At 44.0% G+C, this 21,228-nt stretch overlaps 1 long non-coding RNA gene across 1 annotated transcript; it reads right to left on the bottom strand.

Annotated features, from left to right (window-relative positions):
• Nucleotides 1-3,168: 3,168 nt before the first annotated feature.
• LOC126993231 (uncharacterized) lies at nt 3,169-21,024 on the bottom strand. Its single transcript, XR_007747534.1, has 3 exons — nt 20,339-21,024; nt 4,772-4,854; nt 3,169-4,106 (listed from the first exon to the last, which is right to left on the bottom strand). It is a non-coding gene; the product is annotated as an uncharacterized LOC126993231 (long non-coding RNA).
• Nucleotides 21,025-21,228: the final 204 nt, after the last annotated feature.

Raw genomic sequence — 21,228 nt, 5'->3', positions numbered from 1 at the left:
TTAATTTCGATGAAATATTCAGGCAAGAAATTTATGAAAGCTTTGATCCCTTAAGTGTGCAAGATAACAATTATAACAATGATATCGATGTCAATCAGTTTTATATAAGATCTAGAAACATTAACTTTCCTAAATCTGAATATATTTTTCCTGATAATTTATCTTCTCTTTGTAACAATAGTGATTTTAATTTATTAACACTGAATGTAAGATCCATATCCACCAATTTCCAATATTTCAAAGACACTGTACTGTCTGACAATGTAATTTATGACGTGCTTGGTTTCACTGAAACCAGGCTCGACGCAGGCATTTCTACATTGTATTCTTTGACAGCATATGAAATGTTCACAAATAACAGGAACAGGTATGGTGGGGTGTGGCTGTTTACGTCTCGAACAGGTACACAGGTCATAAAGTAATTGAATTCAGTCGAATGGAAACATTTATTGAGAGTGTGGCAGTGGAAGTAAAATTTAATGGTAAAATATTTTTATTTATATGTATATATAGACCTCCTCAAGGTAATGTGAACAATTTTCTTAATGTTCTCAATGAAATTTTAACTACTGCAAAAGATAAAAATCCTAGTGAAATATTTATTTTTGGAGATTTAAATATGAATTTATTACATAATAATGACGATAACATTCAGGACCTTATGAATTTAATGTATAGTTATTCCCTGTTTCCACTGACAACCCTGCCAACACGAGATACGGCCACATCCGCCACCCTTATAGATCACATTTGGTCCACATGTGTTGAGAACAACGTAGGAAATTATGTAATCAAAACTGATATTACTGATCATTTTCCAGTGATATCTTTATTTAAATGTAATAATATTCCATCTCCTCCCAGTCCCACATTCATAACGAAAAGAACGTTCACCCAGGAAGCTTTAGACACATTTAGTGCTGCACTTTCTCACACAGATTGGTCTGATGTCATAAACTGTACATGTCCTAACAACTCCCATAATCTATTTTACAACAATTTCAAAACAAATTATGATAATTGCTTCCCTAAGAAAACAATTAAAGTTAGTAACAAAAATAATCGCAGTCCACACATTACTCCAGCATTAAAGAAGAGCATTAGAGAAAAACATAGACTTGAAAAACTAGCATATAAATGGCCTTTAACTTTTTGAGAGCAATATAGGGCTTTCAGAAATAGACTAACATCACTTTTAAAAGAAGCAAAGACGAAGTATCACCAAGACCAACTATTAGCTAGCCCAGGCAACCCTAAGTCTCACTGGAAGTCAATAAATAACTTATTAGGTAGATCTACAGATGGTAAAAACAGTGAAATTGAGCTACGATCAATTTGTTATAACATTCCAGATAAATTTAATGAACATTTTTTGAAAGCAAGTCAGCAAGCAGCAGAAGCTGTAGGTAATGAATTTTTAAATTATTTACACAACTCTCCCAATTTTTCTATGTATTTATTTCCTGCCACAAACTTAGAAATTGAAAAATACATTACGGCATTTAAAACTTCTTCCTCCGGATTTGATGATATTTCCCCAATTGTTTTGAAACGCACAGCTAATAATATATCCATTCCATTAACACACATAGTGAATCTGATGTTAAAAACTGGAATATTTCCGGATGCACTTAAAAAAGCCAAAGTTGTACCACTACTTAAATTAGGCAGTAGATCCGATATTAAAAACTATAGACCTATTTCAATACTTCCAGCATTTAGCAAGGTTTTTGAAAAAGTTATTACTTCCCGTCTTGTAATTTTTTTTTTAAACAATAATCTACTCACAGACTACCAGCATGGGTTTAGGGCAGGTCGTTCCACAGAAACAGCTATTTTACAGTTCATATCTAATGTATATCAGTATTTAGAAAAGAAACATTATTTAATTGGAGTATTTTTAGATTTATCTAAGGCATTCGATACACTGAATCACAAAATTTTATTGAGTAAGCTAAGTCACTATGGCGTTAGAGGTAGTCCCTTAAACTATTTGAAAGTTATTTAACCAATAGGTCACAAGCTGTATATTGCAACGCCACGTATTCTTCTTTTAGGTCAATCAACAAGGGTGTACCGCAGGGGTCAATATTAGGACCGATACTCTTTCTCATCTATATAAACGACATTGTTAATGTAAGTTTTAAATTCAAATATGCGATTTATGCTGACGATACAAATCTTTTATTAGATAATGTAAAAATTAACGATCTTCATATAAATTTAGTTACAGAACTAGAAAAAAATAATTATTGGACTACAATTAATGAATTGAGTCTGAATATTGCAAAAACTAATTACATATTTTTTTCAAAATCGTTCATTACAATATAACATTCCTCCTATAGCCATAGAGGGAAACACATTAGACAGAGTAAATTTCACAAAATTTTTGGGTGTTTACATAGATGAGAATATGAATTGGAATCAACATATTTCATTTGTCACAAATAAATTAGCAAGGATGTGCGGTATGTTATACAGAGTCCGCAATAATCTCACACCTGAATCCCTCACTAGTATTTATTACACACTTTGTTATCCCCATCTCACCTATTGTGTATCAGTCTGGGCCTGTACTTGGCAGTCCTTCATTAAGAGAATATCAGTAGCTCAAAATAAAATGTTTAGGTGTATATTCTATATGAGTAGGTTTGAGTCAACACGAAATATAATTAATACACAAAATTTTCTTAGTTTTCCAAATATTCATAAATATTTTTTATTGTTAAGCATTTACAAGTGCCTTACACAGTATTGTGGAGGTCAGCCTTTCAGACTGGTACACACATCATACAACATTCGAGGTAATGATATCAATCTCATATGTCCACAGTTCAGAACTTCTCTCTTAAGCACAGTATATTATACTCAGGTCCCCGAATGTGGAATTCATTGCCTCTACATATTAAGACTCTTCTCAATCATATAAATTTATCCATTTAAAAAAATCTGTGAAAACTTATTTATATAATTGTCAAAATAGTAATCAAATGTAGTGTGTGGTATGAACTTAGTTTCACAAGTATAATGTTTATTATTATTATTATTATTATTATTATTATTATTATTATTATTATTATTATTATTATAATTGATATTGTAATTGTTGTTCTCAGCAACATATTATTATAATTATTCTTATTGTTCTATACGTTAGTTAATAATATATTAGGTACCAATTTTGTGCCAATGTAAACATTAAATAAAATAATATAATTCCATGTCTGTCGGGAAGCTTCGGCTTGACAGGCTGTGCCATTGCCATGTTTTATGTTATGTTTATATATAACAATATTCTTATATTTTAAAGGCAATAAATATTTACTTACTTACTTACTTACTTACACACACACACACACACACACACACACACACACACACACACACACACACACACACCTTGATTGGCAGAGCGAGATAAAAGTTCATTTATTCTTAAACGTATCATCGGGCTCCCATCACGGCTATTTGCCAAGGTCACAGAAAAGACTAACCGGTTTTCAGTCATAATAGTAGTAGTAGTAGTAGTAGTAGTAGTAGTAGTATATACAGGGGCCTTGTCCGCCCTCGTATGGAGTATGCATCTCACGTGTGGGGGGCTCCACTCACACAGCTCTACGTATTGGACAGAGTGGAGTCAAAGGCTCTTCGTCTCATCAGCTCTCCTCCTCTTACTGATAGTCTTCTTCCTCTTAAATTCCGTCGTGATGTTGCCTCTCTTTCTATCTTCTATTGTTATTTTCACGCTAACTGCTCTTCTGAACTTGCTAACTGCATGCCTCCCCCCCTCCCGCGGCCTCGCCTCACACGACTTTCTAATCAAGCTCATCCCTATACTGTCCAAACCCCTTATGCAAGACTTAACCAGCATCTTCTCTCTTTCATCCTTCACGCTGGTAAACTCTGGAACAATCTTCCTTCATCTGTACTTCCTCCCGCCTACGACTTGAACTCTTTCAAGAAGAGGGTGTCAGGACACCTCTCCTCCCGAAATTGATCGTTTTTTTGGCCACTCCTATGGACTCTGTTCGGGAGCAGTAAGTAGCGGGCTTTTTTTTTTCATTATTGTATTGTTTCTTCACGCCCTTGAACTGTCTCCTTTTCTGTAAAAAAAAGTAGCAGTAGTAGTAGTAATAGTAGTAGCAATAATAATAATAGTAGCAGTAGTAGTAGTAGTAGTAGTAGTAGTAGTAGTAGTAGTAGTAGTAGTAGTAGTAGTAGTAGTTGTAGTAGTAGTAATAGCAATAGTAATAGTAGTAGTAGTAGTAGCGGTAAAAGTAGTAGTAATAGTTGTAGTACTAATAGTAGTAGTAGTAGTAGTAGTAGTAGTAGTAGTAGTAGTAGTAGTAGTAGTAGTAGTAGTAGTAGTAGCAGTACTAATAGTAGTAGTAGTTTTTTTTTTTTTTTTACAACAAAGGAGACAGCTCAAGGGCACAAAAAAAAAAATAATAATAAAAGCCCGCTGCTCGCTGCTCCCAAAAAAGAATCAAAAGAGGTGTCCGAAAGAAAGGTCAATTTCGGGAGGAGAGGTGTCCTGATACCCTCTTTTGAAAGAGTTCAAGTCGTAGGCTGGAGGAAATACAGATGAAGGAAGATTGTTCCAGAGTTTACCAGCGTGAGGGATGAAAGAGTGAAGATGCTGGTTAATTCTTGCATAAGTAGTAGTAGTAGTAGTAGTAGTAGCATTAGCATTAGCAGTAGTGGCGGGATTTGTGGTGGTGGTAGTAACTCCAAGATCACCAAAGAATAAAATAAAAGTATGACTGACCTTTCTGTCGCGTCCTTGCATGGTACTTCTGGCCTGCTCTACTCATGTGCCTGTGTGTTTGACTGTCCTTGTGCCACGACACTCTGCTGGACGGGAAAACGATCATTAATAAACAGTACCATTGAAGGATACAGTTAGAAAACTAAAGGAACGTATAGGATAAGGTGGTCATGGCAGCAATGGTAAAGATGGTAATAATGATGGTAATAATGGGAATAAAAATAAAAATAATAATGATAATAGTAGTAGTAGTAGTAGCAGTAATAATAATAATAATAATAATAATAATAATAATAATAATAATAATAATAATAATAAATCTTATTAAAAAAAAGAAAAATAAATTAAACACACACACACACACACACACACACACACACACACACACACACTGATGACAAACAAACTAACGAAAAAACATGCTGACGAATATATTTTCCGGTTACTGCCAATGAAAAACAACACTTTGACAAAAAAAATGTATATCTGACTGCCTTTACAGTGTATGGACAAACATTTCATGCCGGTTGTGTCTCTTTATATTTTTCTTCTGTAACTTTCAAGAAATTAAAGCACAATTATGCAACAGTAATAATAGTTGTAGTAGTAGTAGTAGTAGTAGTAGTAGTAGTAGTAGTAGTAGTAGTAGTAGTAGTAGTAGTAGTAGTAGTAGTAGTAGTAGTAGTAGTAGTAGTAGTAGTAGTAGTAGTAGTAGTAGTAGTAGTAGTGGTGGTGGTAGTAGTAGTAGTAGTAGTGCTGATAGCAGTGGAGGTAGTAGTAGTAGTAGTAGTAGTAGTGCTGATAGCAGTGGAGGTAGTAGTAGTAGTAGTAGTGCTGATAGTAGTGGAGGTAGTAGTAGTAGTGGTATAGTCTTTCATTTCATCTGTTCACCAAAAAAGCGGGAATTTTCATAGATGTGGCACCTGCGCATTCCTACCTCGTAAATTCGTGAAAATCAACTGTTGTGATAATTTTAAGCTGATTTTTCAATAATATATTGGATATTTTAGTAAAAAAAAAACTCAGCCGTTTGCATCGTATAATAATCTAACATACAAGCACACGGAAAGACAAGCTTGTATCAAATAACAGTCACATCAGGCTCGAACGATCTATGATTTTTCAAATTAATATAATTACTCTCATTTCAGGTATATTAAAAGACATCTGGGTTTGCAAGTGCAAAGCAGAGCCATATGTCACTTTATGTACCTGAATGAGATGAAATATGGGTGTCTGAAAGGCTAAAAATCGTCCGAGTATGATCAGACTATACTGCTTGATGTACAAGCTGTTCTTTCGTTATCTTCTGTGGTGTATTAATCATGCAAATCGGCATGTGTGCGGTGCATGTAAGAGGCAGGGCTTGAGGGTTTTTGTAAACACAAACATTCAAACATATCAATCTGAATATAAAGTTGATCTTCATGCAATCACGAACTAACAATGCGCAAGTGTCACACTGACGTTCGCGAGAGTATAGGCGGAATGAAACACTTTGTTTATACTATAGTAGTAGTAATGGTAGTAGTAGTAGTAGTAGTAGTAGTAGTAGTAGTAGTAGTAGTAGTAGTAGTAGTAGTGGTAGTACTAGTAGTAGTAGTGGTAGTAGTAGTAGTAGTAGTAGTAGTAGTAGTAGTAGTAGTAGTAGTAGTGGAAAGAAAATAAGAAAGAAAGAAAAAGAGAAAAAGAAAGAAAGAAAGAAGGAAGGAAAGAAAATAAGAAAGAAAGAAAAACAAACAAACAAATAACGAAATGAACAAACAAACATAAGAAGAGTGACAAAAATAGAGAGAGAGAGAGAGAGAGAGAGAGAGAGAGAGAGAGAGAGAGAGAGAGAGAGAGAGAGAGAGAGAGGTGGCTGCAGTCATCTGTCAGCATCTGAGTGAAAGCCATCTCCTCTCAGATAGACAGTTTGGCTTCAGGCCTGGCCGGTCCACCGCGGACCTCCTCCTCCTCCTCTCCAAGGATTGGCAAGACGCACTGGATGAAGGCCTGGACACACTCGTGGTAGCCCTGGATATTGCTGGAGCCTTTGACAGGGTTTGGCACGCGGGGCTCATTGAGAAGCTTCGCGCCAAAGGTGTCCAGGGTGCCCTACTGATGTTGCTCAAGGATTACCTCCAGGGGAGGACCCTTCAGGTGGTGATCAACGGGCAGTCATCAAGGCCTTCACCAGTGCATGCCTCAGTTCCACAGGGTTCCGTGCTTGGCCCAATCCTGTGGAACATATATATCGACGATCTCCTCCGGCAGCTATCGGCAGTGTCAGCGTATGCCGATGACTGCACACTCTCCCGCTCCTACTGCCGCCCCGACAGCCAGCGCGCCGTCGAGGAGATCAACAGGCAGCTCAGTCTAGTGGAGCAGTGGGGAGAGGAGTGGCAGGTCACCCTCGCCCCGGAGAAGACGCAGGCCATGGTCATCTCACGGTCCCCAGACGCCTCTCGAGCAGTCTCAGGCGAGCTGCGTCTTGGAGGCAAGAGTCTGCCCCTCCAGGGCCACATCAAGGTCCTGGGAGTGACTGTGGACCAAAGCCTGCGCTTCGACCTCCACGTCCGAGCTGTTGCCCGCCAGGCCTCCCTGCGAGTCTCTGCCCTGCGACGAGTAGCGGGATCCCTCGACCCACGGGGCATCCTCACTCTCTTCAAGGCACAGATACGTCCGTATCTGGAGTACGGTGCCCTGTGCTGGATGACGAGTGCTGCCACCCACATGCAGAGGCTCGACGCAGTGCAGCGACGAGCACTGCGTCTGGTGGAGGCCAGCGAGCACCTGGAGGAGTCGTCTACCACTGTGACATCGCTGGAGCACCGCCGTGATGTCTCAGCACTGGTGGTGTGTCACAAAGCCCAGGTGCAGGGGGTTCCCCACCTCAGCAGCTTGAGGCTCCCTCCACGCGCTGCTCAGACTCACACTCCAGGCAGCACCAGCGTCCAGCGCACATATACAGCCAGGACCACACGCCTGTGGAACATGTTCACGGCAGCCACTCCCCAAGTGGAGAACATGAGCACGCAGCAGGTAAAGCTGGCTGCTCACAGGTGGCGTGAGGGACACCCAAGTGCGCTAGTGCTATAAACTATAAATATGAAGTGACAAACTGACACTATTCCATATTGTTTTTACATGTTTTTCTTTACTTTTTCGTATTTTGTATTTGTATGCTTGTATGTTTCAAACATTCGACAATTCAATTTGTCCCATACGCAGGCTCTTAGAATAATTATACCTAAAAAAGTGTAATTTTGAGCCTCCTTTTTTTTGTAAAAATTTGTTTAAATAAAAAAAAAAAAGAGAGAGAGAGAGAGAGAGAGAGAGAGAGAGAGAGAGAGGTGCCAGAGGGCCTTCACGAGTGCCACGGCCCACCTGTGGAACGCCTTCACGGGTGAGGTGGGCGTTAGGGCAATGAACACCCAGCAGGTGAAGGTGGCGGCTCATGCCTGGTGTCGCTTTTACCCGCCCTAGTCACATCCGCCTGAGCACAACACAACACAAGTGACATTAGGCGAGACAATGCTTTAGGATAGGCGACCTCAAGACAGAGGTTGTCTTTAGCATGGAGACAATTTCCCCGCCCCTTTTGTCTTATGTATACCAGTGTATCTTGATGTTTAAATAAAGAGAGAGAGAGAGAGAGAGAGAGAGAGAGAGAGAGAGAGAGAGAGAGAGAGAGAGAGAGAGAGAGAGAGAGAGAGAGAGAGAGAGAGAGAGAGAGAGAGAGAGAGAGAGAGAGAGAGAGAGAGATTTACATAGATTTACATAGAAAATCAGACCACACAGACCCCATGGTCCAGACTTGGTGGTCTGTCCTTAAACCTAAGTGATTTTACATTAATCAGAAGACTCCAAAACGTTGCATTTCTACTCTAGTTGATATTAAGTTGAAGGAAGTGACGGTCGAGCTTATTTTTGAAGGAGTCAATCGTGTTACACTGGACCACTGATGATGGGAGCTTATTCCATTCTCGCACTACAACGTTGGTGAAGAAAAATTTGGTGCAGTCTGAATTTACTTGTCTACATCTGAGTTTTACGCCATTGTTCCTCGTGCGCAAAGTGTCATCGATCATAAACAATGTTGATCTGTCTACATTCGTGAAACCATTAAGTATTTTAAATCATTCGATCAGTTTTCCTCGGAGGCGACGTTTCTCAAGAGAGAACATGTTAAGGGTAGAAAGCCTTTCTTCGTAGGATTTGTTGCGCAAGGAAGGGATAATTTTCGTTGCCCGACGCTGAACACCTTCTAATTTAGCAATATCCTTTGCATGGTGGGGAGACCAAAACTGTACCGCATATTCCAAGTGGGGTCTGACTAAACTGTTGTAGAGCAGGAGTATTACATCTTTATTCTTAAATAAAAGTTTCTTTTAATGAAGCCCAACATTCTGTTCGCTTTATTTGCTGCATCGATGCATTGCTGTGAGAATTTGAGGTTTGACGCGATTTTGACCCCAAGTCCTTGACGCATTGAACGCTTTTGAGTTTAACGCCGCGCATTTCGTAATCAAACTTCTTATTCCTCGTTCCAACTTGAAGGACCTGGCACTTGTCTACGTTAAAGGGCATCTCCCATCTATCCGACCAAGCTGAAATTTTGTGCAAATCCTCTTGGAGGCTTTGCCTGTCTTCGTCAGTGAGAACCGAGTTACCAATCTTTGTGTCGTCTGCAAATTTACTAATGCGGTTATTGAGTCCAACATCCACGTCGTTGATGTAAATAATGAAGAGCACTGGGCCAAGAACCGAGCCCTGATGGACGCCACTAGTGACCGGCGCCCACTCTGAGTTAAATCCGTCAATCACTACTCTTTGTTGTCTGTTGCTCAACCAATTCGCGATCCATTGGTTTACCTGACCGTCAATACCTATTTGCTTTAATTTGTAAAGTAATTTATGATGCGGGACTTTATCAAACGCTTTCTGGAAATCAAGATAGACTACGTCCAGTGATTTGGTTACGTCATAAACAGTGAAGAGGTCGTTATAAAAGGTTAATAGGTTTGATAGGCAGGATCTTTTGTTTCGGAAGCCATGTTGTGAGTCCCCAATTAATGAGTGGCTTTCAAGGTAACTCACAATTTTGTCTCTAATTATGCCCTCAAGTAGCTTACTTACAACCGAAGTTAGACTAATGGGCCTGTAATTACCTGGTACTTTTTTGTCTCCTTTCTTAAAAATCGGTGTCACGTTAGCCTTTTTCCAATCTGAAGGGACAATGCCTTGTCGCAAGGACATATTGAATACGGTTGTGAGGAGGAGAGTATTTCGCTCTTTGTTTCTTTCAGCAGAGTTGGATATACTTTATCAGGTCCAGGACTTTTATTTGTTTTAAGTGATTTGAGGGCTTTAAGGACTTCATCGGGTTTTATTTCAAAGTTAGACAATGCATGCTCGGGATTTACATTAGTACTGGTGTTGTTGGTGGTGGTGGGAGGACTGTTATTATTAAACACCGAGGAAAAGTAATTATTTAATAGGTTTGCAACGTGTTGGCTGTCAGTCACTAGTGCACCGTCGCTGTTTGTTAAAGGTCCAATTCCACTTCTGATCGCCTTTCTGTTGTTTATGTAACTGAAGAAGGATTTCGGATTATTTTACAGTTGGCTGCAATATTTTCTACATATCTACGATTTGACTGATGCACTAATCTTTTAACACGTCGCCATGCAACATTATAAAGTCTAATGTTTTCGGGCGTGCTTTGGTCTTTCTTTAACCTGTAAGACAATTTTCTCTCCTTGACTGAGTGTTTAATTTCGCTATTAAACCACGGTGGACTTTTATTAGTGTTAATTCGCTTCTCGCACAAGGGTACAAATGTGTCCTGCTGAGTGAGTAAGTGATTTTTAAAGTTTAGCCAGGCGTCCTCTGCATTGCCGTCATCTGATAGTTGCATATCTATTAGTTTTCGTCGGATTTCTACGAAGTTGGCTCTTTTGAAATTGGGCACCTTAACTTTATTTTCAGTCACCGATGTTTGAGCTCTAATGTCAACGCGCACTAGTTTATGATCGCAGGAACCGAGGTGTTCTCCTACCGTGACATTACTGACTAGATTATCTTGGGTCGCTATAACAAGGTCAAGTATGTTATTTTGTCGAGTTGGTTCAGAAACCATTTGGCTTAGATAATTTTCCTCTAGAAATTCGATCATTCTATGGGACTCACCTTCTGTACCCGACAGTGTCGCCCAGTCGATATGGGGGAGGTTAAAGTCTCCTAGTATCAGTGAGTCGCTGTTATTAAGTGACTGCCTTAAGACGCTGTACATTTCAAGATCGCCATCAAGTGATTGCCCCGGAGGCCTGTAAGTGACAGATATATTTAAATTGACTTTTGCAATGTTTACTCGCACGCACAAATGTTCAACGTTACTGTTTCTTGGTGTTTTGTCAGTAGGTTGCAAGTAGCTTTTGACAAAAAGGGCGACACCACCCCCTCTACGGTTTACACGATCATTGTTGAAGAATCTGTAGCCATCTATGTTGTATTCGGAACTTAAATCAATATTAGTGGTGTCGATAAATGTTTCGGTTATAGCAATTACGTCAAAGTTTTCTGTCAGAGCAAGACATCGCAGTTCATCAAACTTGTTTCTTAGGCTACGCGCATTGAAACTAAGGACTCTTAGGTTATCTTGAAGCTTGGTAATAGAGGTACTGGAGGGTTCAATGTTACGAGTCTGTTGCGGTGTATGATGTCTATATACACGGGCGGGATGGAAGGACGTGGCTGAGAGTCGTTTTTTGTTGTTCGGGCGTTACGTACGGCGTTGTTGAGGAGCCTTCCAAATCTGGCTGCCCCGATGGGGGACAGGTGTATGCCGTCCCTTTGGAAAAGTCTACTCTGGCCGTAGAAATCGTTCCAGGCGTTAAAGAATTCGACGTCAAGCTCTCCGCAGAGAGTCTGCAGGCGGTTGTTGAGGCTGAAGGCCTTACTGTAGAAGTCGCCCTCATCCCATGTCCGTGGTAGAATTCCTGAAATCATAATATTAGGGGATTTAGACTTATACTGCTGGATGAGCCTACGGTACTTGTCCAGCAGTTCCTCAGACCGGGTCGTGGTGACGTCGTTTGTACCTGTGTAGAGAGAGAGAGAGAGAGAGACACACACACACACACACACACACACACACACACACACACACACACACACACACCCAGCGGCTCATTTAAACTTCCCAAAACACCCGAAAATTACCCCAATCAGTGTTGGTGATTTTTTTTAATAAAAAATAAAAAAATTTTTTTTTTTTAATATATATATATATATATATATATATATATATATATATATATATATATATATATATATATATATATATATATATATATATATATATATATATATATATATATATATATATTCTGCTGAGTGACTTAAAAGTCTCCATGGGTTACTTTAAGTTTAAGTGTTTACGGCTCTTAAGTCTGAGCACAGTCAAGGATTCAGACACATGCCTGTTCAATACATGTTTGTGGATGGTGCAGGACCAGGTTTAGGACAGACAGAGTTGCCTGAGGCTGCCATTTTCATGACAGCATATTATTACCATAGAGAAGAATATCGAATTTTATTCTGTTACGGTTTGGTTGCTAACCTTGGTTGTTATTATGATACATTGCCTGCCAAGTTAGTAAAGACTAAAGGAGGATGATTTTTTACCAAGTAAAAAACATATGGCAAGTTGGCAACATTTCCGCAAGAGGATATAATAATGTAGGATTTTTTTAGTATATACTTTGAAGAGAATAAATAAATCATTGCACATGAATAGGTTGTTTTACTTTACCATCTTTGGAGCACATCATTTAACTTATGGAATGCTTTTAGTCAAAAATAAAATAATAATAAAAATAATGATTTTTATTAAAAAAAAATCAATGATTTAATCATATGATTAAATCAATTTGATTTAACCATTGCCAATACTGACCCCAATACACGACTCCTGACCTCTGCAGTGTCCACAACCTGACCTCATATCACCCAGGACCCCGTGATCTCAAATAACCCTCGACCTGGCTCACCAAAAGCTTAGTTAGTTACCGGAACAACAGCGACACAACCTTCCCCGCCCACCTATGGAAGCACACTGAAGCAGGTGGCCGGGCGGGAAACACCTGTGGACAGTCTCACCTTGAGGGAAGTTCGGCCGGGTTTATATTAATTTCCTATTTTCTTGGTGTTATCGCTTTTATGTTATTTATTGCTTTGTTCTTTTGTTATTATTTCTAGGTGACTTTAGTTTTCAGAGGTGTATATAGAATAAGAAGAAAAAGAAGAAGAAAAATAAAGAAGAAGAAGAAGAAGAAGAAGAAGAAGAAGAAGAAGAAGAAGAAGAAGAAGAAGATGAAAAAAAAGAACAAGAAGAGAAAGAAAAAAAAAGAAGAATAAAAATAAGAAGAAGAAGAAGAAGAAGAAGAGGACGAAGAAGAGGAAGAAGAAGAAGAAAAAAAGAAGATTATGAATACGAATAAGAAGTAAAAGTAAAAGAAAAAAATAATAATATTAAAAATAATAATAATAATAATAATAATAATAATAATAATAATAATAATAATAATGATAATAGTAGAAAGATAAGAAGAAGAAGGAAGAAGAAGAAGAAAAACATAAAAAAAGGAAGAAAAAGAAGAAGAAGAAGAAGAAGAAGAAGAAGAAGAAGAAGAAGAAGAAGAAAGAAGAAGAAGAAGAAGAAGAAGAAGAAGAAAGAAGAAGAAGAAGAAGAGGAAGAGGATGATGAAGAAGAAGAAGAAGAAGAAGAAGAAGAAGAAGAAGAAGAAGAAGAAGAAGAAGAAGAAGAAGAAGAAGAAGAAGAAGAAGAAGAAGAAGAAGAAGAAGAAGAAGAAGAAGAAGAAGAAGAAAAAGAAAAGAAAAAAAGAACAACAAGAAGAATAAAAAAGAAGAAGAAGAAGAAGAAGAAGAAGAAGAAAAAAGAAGAAGAAGAAGAAGAAAAAAAGAAGATTAAGAATAAGAAGAAGAAGTAAAAGAAAAATAATAATAATAATAATAATAACAATAATAACAATAATAATAATAATAATAATAATAATAATAATAATAATAATAATAATAATGATAATAATAATAATAACAAAAGTAATAATAACAACAACAACAATAGTAATAATAATAATAATAATAATAATAATAATAATAATAATAATAATAATAATAATAATAATAATAAATAATAATAATAATAAATAATAATAATAATAATAATAATAATAATAATAATAATAATAATAATAATAATAATAATAATAAAAAGAATAAGAAGAAGAAGAAGAAGAATAAGAAGAAGAAGAAGAAGAAGAAGAATAAGAAGAAGAAGAAGAATAATAATAATAATAATAATAATAATAATAATAATAATAATAATAAGCAGGTGAAGATAGCTACTAGATGATATTGAAACGTGAATTTTGGTCTGATACTAAAGCTTTTACCTTATTTTCCAAGCGTGTGTGTGTGTGTGTGTGTGTGTGTGTGTGTGTGTGTGTGTGTGTGTGTGAGAGAGAAATTATCTTCGAGATACCTTTTTTCCTCCCTTCTTTATTTTCCTGTCCTCACACCTCCCGTTTGATGTTTTCTCTCCTCCTTTTCCTCCGTCCCCCCCCCCCTTTTCCTCCATCCCTCCTCCCCTCTCCTTCCTCCTCCTTCTCTCCATCACTTCTTGCTACTTTCCTTTTTCAGTCCTACTTATTAATACCTTCCTATTTCCCCTCCCTACTTCCTTATTGTCTCTCTCCTTACTTCCTTCCTCCTCCTTAAACTCTTATTTCCTTCCTTCCTTCATTCCTTCTATACTCGCCTCACACTTCCTTCTCCCTTTCTTTCTTACTGTTTTCTCTCCTTTCCTTCCTTTTTCCCCCCAGTGTCTTCTTTTCCTAGTTTCTTCCTCCCTTTTCCTTTTCCTCCACTCTCAGCTTTCATCCCTCTCTCCATTATTGCCGTTCCTTCTCCTCAGTCCCCTTGTCCCGCCTCTTTTATTATCCAGCATTTAACTTTCTCTATCGTCCACTTTCTCTCTCGTCCCTACACTTTTTTTTCTCCCTCCAATCACACATTTTTCCGTAACTTTCCCAATATTTTCTCTATCTTTCTCTTCCTCCACTAACAGCTTCCTTTTTTCCTTCCCTTTCTTTCTCTTCCTCCTCGCATTTACACTTTCCTTTACCACCTTCCCTTTCAGTTTCTTCCCTCCACTTCTTCTCTCCTTCCAATTCAACTTCATTTTCTCCTTCCTTCCATTGATCTCTTCCGCCGGTGACGTCACGGCCGTAACCTCGGGACAAATACCAGTCGTATTACTCATTATTTCGCACAGTACTTAAGATGGTGGGAGTAAACAATTACTGAAGGGAGAAAATGCTCACTTCTTACCCCAAAGCGCCATTCTTTTAAACGTATCGGGCTGCCATTATGACTATTTCCCAAGGCCGCGGAGAAGCTTGGCCAAGTTGTCACGGGTGACTTTACCATTCATGATGCTGAAGGCGTGTACAGCCACCACTAGGGTCACAAAACAGTCCCCAGCAACTTCAACGACAGGCTTTTCAAACAGGTGAACCGAGGCGAAGATTACACCCAGCCAATCAGCTCCCGTAGCTAACATCTCTTTCCCTCCACCCAGCCAATCAGCTCCCGTAGCTAACATCTCTTTCCCTCCACCCAGCCAATCAGCTCCCGTAGCTAACATCTCTTTCCCTCCACCCAGCCAATCAGCTAACATCACCCTCCTTCAACCCAGCCGATCAGCTCCCGTAGCTAACATCACCCTCCCTCCACCCAGCCAATCAGCTCCCGTAGCTAACATCTCTTTCCCTCCACCCAGCCAATCAGCTCCCGTAGCTAACATCACCCTCCCTCCACCCAGCCAATCAGCTCCCGTAGCTAACATCACCCTCCCTCCACCCAGCCAATCAGCTCCCGTAGCTATCATCTCACTCCTTCCACCCAGCCAATCAGCTCCGTAGCTAACATCTCCCTCCACCCAGCCAATCAACTCCGTAGCTAACATCTCTGTCCCTCCAACCCGCCAATCAGCTAACATCACCCTCCCTCCACCCAGCCAATCAGCTCCCGTAGCTAACATCACCCTCCCTCCACCCAGCCAATCAGAGAGATGTGTGTTTGGGGCGTGAGAGGGGAGAGGTGTGTGGGTGGGACGTGAGAGGGGAGAGGTGTATCAAAGGGGCGTGAGAGGGGAGAGGTGTGTGGGTGGGGCGTGAGAGGTGAGAGGTGTATCAAAGGGGCGTGAGAGGGGAGAGGTGTGTGGGTGGGGCGTGAGAGGGGAGAGGTGTATCAAAGGGACGTGAGAGATGAGAGGTGTGTGGGTGGGGTGTGAGAGGGGAGAGATGTGTGGATGGGGCGTGAAAGGGGAGAGGTGTGTGGCTGGGGCGTGAGAGGGGAGATGTGTGTTTGGGGCGTGAGAGGGGAGAGTTGTGTGGGTGGGGCGTGAGAGGGGAGAGGTGTATCAAAGGGGCGTGGGAGGGGAGAGATGTGTGGGTGATGCGTGAGAGGGGAGAGGTGTGTGGGTGGGGCGTGAGAAGGGAGAGGTGTGTGGTTGGGGCGTGAGAGGGGAGAGGTGTGTGGGAGGCGCGTGAGAGGGGAGAGGTGTGTGGGTGGAGCGTGAGAGGGGAGAGGTGTGTGGGTGGGGCGTGAGAAGGGAGAGGTGTGTGGGTGGGGCGTGAGAGGGGAGAGGTGTATCAAAGGGGTGTGATAGGGGAGAGGTGTTTGGGTGTGGCGTGAGAGGGGAGAGGTGTATCAAAGGGGCGTGAGAGGGGACAGATGTGTGGGTGGGGCGTGAGAGGTGAGAGGTGTTTGGGTGGGGCGTGAGAGGGGAGAGTTGTGTGGGTGGGGCGTGAGAGGAGAGAGGTGTTTGGGTGGGACGTGAGAGGGGAGAGGTGTATCAAAGGGGCGTGAGAGGGGAGAAGTGTGTGGGTGGGGCGTGAGAGGGGAGAGGTGCATCAAAGGGGCGTGAGAGGGGAGAGGTGTGTGGGTGGGGCGTGAGAGAGGAGAGGTGTATCAAAGGGGCGTGAGAAGGGAGAGATGTGTGGTTGGGGCGTGAGAGGGGAGAGGTGTATCAAAGGGGCGTGAGAGGGGAGAGGTGAGTTGGTGGGGCCTGAGACGGGAGAGATTTGTGGGTGGGGCGTGAGAGGGGAGAGGTGTATCAAAGGGGCGTGAGTGGGGAGAGGTGTGTTGGTGGGGCCTGAGACGGGAGAGATGTGTGGGAGGGGCGTGAGAGGGGAGAGGTGTATCAAAGGGGCGTGAGAGGGAGAGTTGTGTGTTGGTGGGGCCTGAGAGGGGAGAGATGTGTGGGTGGGGCGTGAGAGGGGAGAGGTGTATCAAAGGGGCGTGAGAGGGGAGAGGTGTGTGGGTGGGGTGTGAGAGGGGAGAGATGTGTGGGTGGGTCGTGAGAGGGGAAAGGTGTGTGGGTGGGGCGTGAGAGGGAGATGTGTGGGTGGTGCGTGAGTGGGGAGAGGGGTGTGGGGGGGGCGTGAGAGGGTAGAGGTGTATAATAGGGGCGTGAGAGGGGAGAGATGTGTGGGTGGGGCGTGAGAGGAGAGAGTTGTGTGGGTGGGGCGTGAGAGGGAGGTGTATCAAAGGAGCGTGGGAGGAGAGGTGTTCAGGTGGGGCGTGAGAGGGAGAGGTGTGTGGAGTGGGCCGTGAGAGGGAGAGGTGTGTGGGTGGGGCGTGAGAGGGAGAGGTATATCAAAGGAGCGTGAGAGGGGAGAGGTGTGTGGGTGGGGCGTGAGAGGGGAGAGGTGTGTGAGTGGGGCGTGAGAGGGGAGAGGTGTGTGGGTGGGGCGTGAGAGGGAAGAGGTGTATCAAAGGAGCTTGGGAGGGGAGAGGTGTGCGGGTGGGGCGTGAGAGGGAGAGGTGTGTGAGTGGGGCGTGAGAGGGAGTGGTGGGTGGGTGGGGCGTGAGAGGGTAGAGGTGTGTGGGTGAGGCGTGAGAGGAAGGTGTGTGGGTGGGGCGTGAGAGGGAAAGGTGTATCAAAGGGGCGTGAGAGGGGAGAGATGTGTGGGTGGAGCGTGAGAGGAGAGGTGTGGGTGGGGCGTGAGAGGGGAGAGGTGTATCAAAGGGGCGTGAGAGGTGAGAGATGTGTGGGTGGGGTGTTAGAGGGGAGAGGTGTATCAAGGGGCGTGAGACAGGAGAGGTGTGTGGGTGGGGCGTGAGAGGGAGAGGTATATCAAAGGGGCGTGAGAGGGGAGAGGTGTGGGTGGGGCGTGAGAGGGAGAGGTGTATCAATGGGGCGTGAGAGGGAGAGATGGATGGGTGGGGCATGAGAGGGGAGAGGTGTGTGGGTGGGACGTGAGAGGGGAGAGGTGTGTAAGTGGGGCGTGAGAGGGGAGAGGTGTATCAAAGGGGCGTGAGAGGGGAGAGGTGTGTGGGTGGGGCGTGAGAGGGGAGAGGTGTATGAAAGGGGCGTCAGAGGGGAGAGATGTGTGGGTGGGGCGTGAGAGGGGAGAGGTGTGTGGGTGGGACGTGAGAGGGGAGAGGTGTATCAAAGGGGCGTGAGAGGGGAGAGGTGTGTGGGTGGGGCGTGAGAGGAGAGAGGTGTATCAAAGGGGCGTGAGAGGGGAGAGGTGTGTGGGTGGGGCGTGAGAGGGGAGAGGGGTATCAAAGGGGCGTGAGAGGGAGGTGGGTGGGTGGGGCGTGTGAGGGAGAGAGATGTGGGTGGGGTGTGAGAGAGAGGTGTGTGGGTGGGGCGTGAGAGGGAGATGTGGGTGGGGCGTGAGAGGGGAGAGGTGTGTGGGTGGGGCGTGAGGGGAGAGGTGTATCAAAGGGGCGTAGGAGGGGAGAGATGTGTGGGTGGGGCGTGAGAGGGGAGAGGTGTGTGTTTGGGGCGTGAGAAGGGAGAGGTGTGTGGTTGGGGCGTGAGAGGGGAGAGGTGTGTGGGTGGCGCGTGAGAGGGGAGAGGTGTGTGGGTGGCGCGTAAGAGGGGAGAGGTGTGTGGGTGGAGCGTGAGAGGAGAGAGGTGTGTGGGTGTGGCGTGAGAGGGGAGAGGTGTGTGGGTGGGGCATGATAGGGGAGAGGTGTGTGGGTGGGGCGTGAGAGGGGAGAGGTGTATCAAAGGGGCGTGAGAGGGGAGAGATGTGTGGGTTGGCGTGAGGGGAGAGGTGTGTGGGTGGGACGTGAGAGGGGAGAGGTGTATCAAAGGGGCGTGAGAGAGGAGAAGTGTGTGGGAGGGCCGTCAGAGGGGAGAGGTGTATCAAAGGGGCGTGAGAGGGGAGAGGTGTGTGGGTGGGGCGTGAAAGGGGAGAGGTGTATCAAAGGGGCGTGAGAGGGGAGAGGTGTGTGGGTGGGTCGTGAGAGGGGAGAGGTGTGTGGGTGGGACGTGAGAGGGGAGAGGTGTATCAAAGGGGCGTGAGAGGGGAGAGGGGTGTGGGTGGGGCGTGAGAGGGGAGAGGTGTGTGGGTGGGGCGTGAGAGGAGGTGTATCAAAGGGTCGTGAGAGGGGAGAGGTGTGTGGGTGATGCGTGAGAGGGGAGAGGTGTATTAAAGGGGCGTGAGAGATGAGAGGTGTGTGGGTGGGGCGTGAGAGGGGAGAGATGTGTGGGTGGGGCGTGAAAGGGGAGAGGTGTGTGGGTGGGGCGTGAGAGGGGAGAGATGTGTGGGTGTGGCGTGAGAGTGGAGAGGTGTGTGGGTGGGGCGTGAGAGGGGAGAGGTGTATCAAAGGGGCGTGGGAGGGGAGAGATGTTTGGGAGGTGCGTGAGAGGGAGAGGTGTGTGTGGGTGGGGCGGGAGAGGTGAGAGGTGTGGGTGGGGCGTGAGAGGGGAGAGGTGTGTGGGTGGCGCGTGAGAGGGGAGAGGTGTGTGGGTGGAGCGTGAGAGGGGAGAGGTGTGGGTGGGGCGTGAGAAGGGAGAGGTGTGTGGGTGGGGCGTGAGAGGGGAGAGGTGTGTGGGTGGGGCGTGAGAGGGGAGAGGTGTATCAAAGGGGCGTGAGAGGGGAGAGATGTGTGGGTGGGGCGTGAGAGGGGAGAGATGTGTGGGTGGGGCGTGAGAGGGGAGAGGTGTATCAAAGGGGCGTGAGAGGGGAGAGGTGTGTGGGTGGGGCGTGAGAGGGGAGAGGTGTATCAAAGGGGCGTGAGAGGAGAGAGATGTGTGGGTGGGGCGTGAGAGGGGAGAGATGTGTGGGTGGGGCGTGAGAGGGGAGAGGTGTATCAAAGGGGCGTGAGAGGGGAGAGATGTGTGGGTGGGGCGTGAGAGGAGAGGTGTGTGGGTGGGGCGTGAGAGGGGAGAGGTGTATCAAAGGGGCGTGAGAGGGGAGAGATGTGTGGGTGGGGCGTGAGAGCGGAGAGGTGTATCAAAGGGGCGTGAGAGGGGAGAGATGTGTGGGTGGGGCGTGAGATTGGAGAGGTGAGGGTGAGGGTGAGGGTGAGGGTGTGGGTGAGGAGTGAGAGAGATGTGTGAGTGGGGCGTGAGAGGGGAGAGGTGTATCAAAGGGGCGTGGGAGGGGAGAGGGTAGTAATAATAATAATAATAATAATAATAATAATAATAATAATAATAATAATAATAATGATAATGACAATAATAGCACTCACCCAAGCCTTGACGTAGATGCTATAATTCTTTATCTCTTTGTTCTTCCTGTTCTTGCGATAACAAACTTGGTGATAACATGGACTTGATCAATCTTACCATATATAATTATATAGCCGCAGACACATCTACGCACGCACGCACGCGCACACAAATTTCAAGGCCTTTTCTCACCTTCTTCTCTTTTACTTTCCTAACTCTCTCCATCACCACGTCCAGCACCACTTGGTCACCGGCACCTTCCCTGCACCGCGACGCTCCGGCAAACACGTAATTCGAGGTAAATTGAAAAATCCACCATTAACACTCACTCCCGCCATTCCCCCCTTCACTTTTCTCTTATTTCCAGCCTTTTATATGCTTTTCCACACGCTAGGATTGCCACTATAAGATCACTGGCACCTTTGCTTTCCTTTCCTCGCACTCGGCACTTTGGGATACACGTAAATCGCACGAAAACACGAAAAATAACGTTGGCACATCGGGTTAAGATCTTCCCTTCCCCCGCCATCTTCCCTTCCTCCCCACAATACGCCTTTACCTCCTTTTCTAAGCCTTCCCGCGGAAAAGGAATGGCACCCAAGTAATCTCTGGCACTTGTTATACTTGCTGTGGCGCCATGGCTCGCTGGCACCGCGTATTTACAGTAAAATGAACAAAAATGATTCGCGGGATCACACCGTCACGAGCAACGGGACGCCAAGCGGGAACTGCCGAGCCGAGCCGAGCCGAGTCGAAGGTTCTTCTTCTTCTTCTTCTTCTTCTTCTAATTCTCTCTCCTCCTTCTCCTTTTTCCTACTGTTACTATAATTCTTGCTTCTACTTACTATTTTCTCCTCCTCATTCTTCTTCTTCGCTGTTCATTTTTTTTTCCTCCTCTTTTATCTTATTT

The sequence above is a fragment of the Eriocheir sinensis genome, unplaced genomic scaffold (assembly GCF_024679095.1).
Source record: "Eriocheir sinensis breed Jianghai 21 unplaced genomic scaffold, ASM2467909v1 Scaffold588, whole genome shotgun sequence".
NCBI classification, from domain to species: Eukaryota; Metazoa; Arthropoda; class Malacostraca; order Decapoda; family Varunidae; genus Eriocheir; species Eriocheir sinensis.
This window is presented reverse-complemented; position numbering and strand designations above follow the sequence as displayed.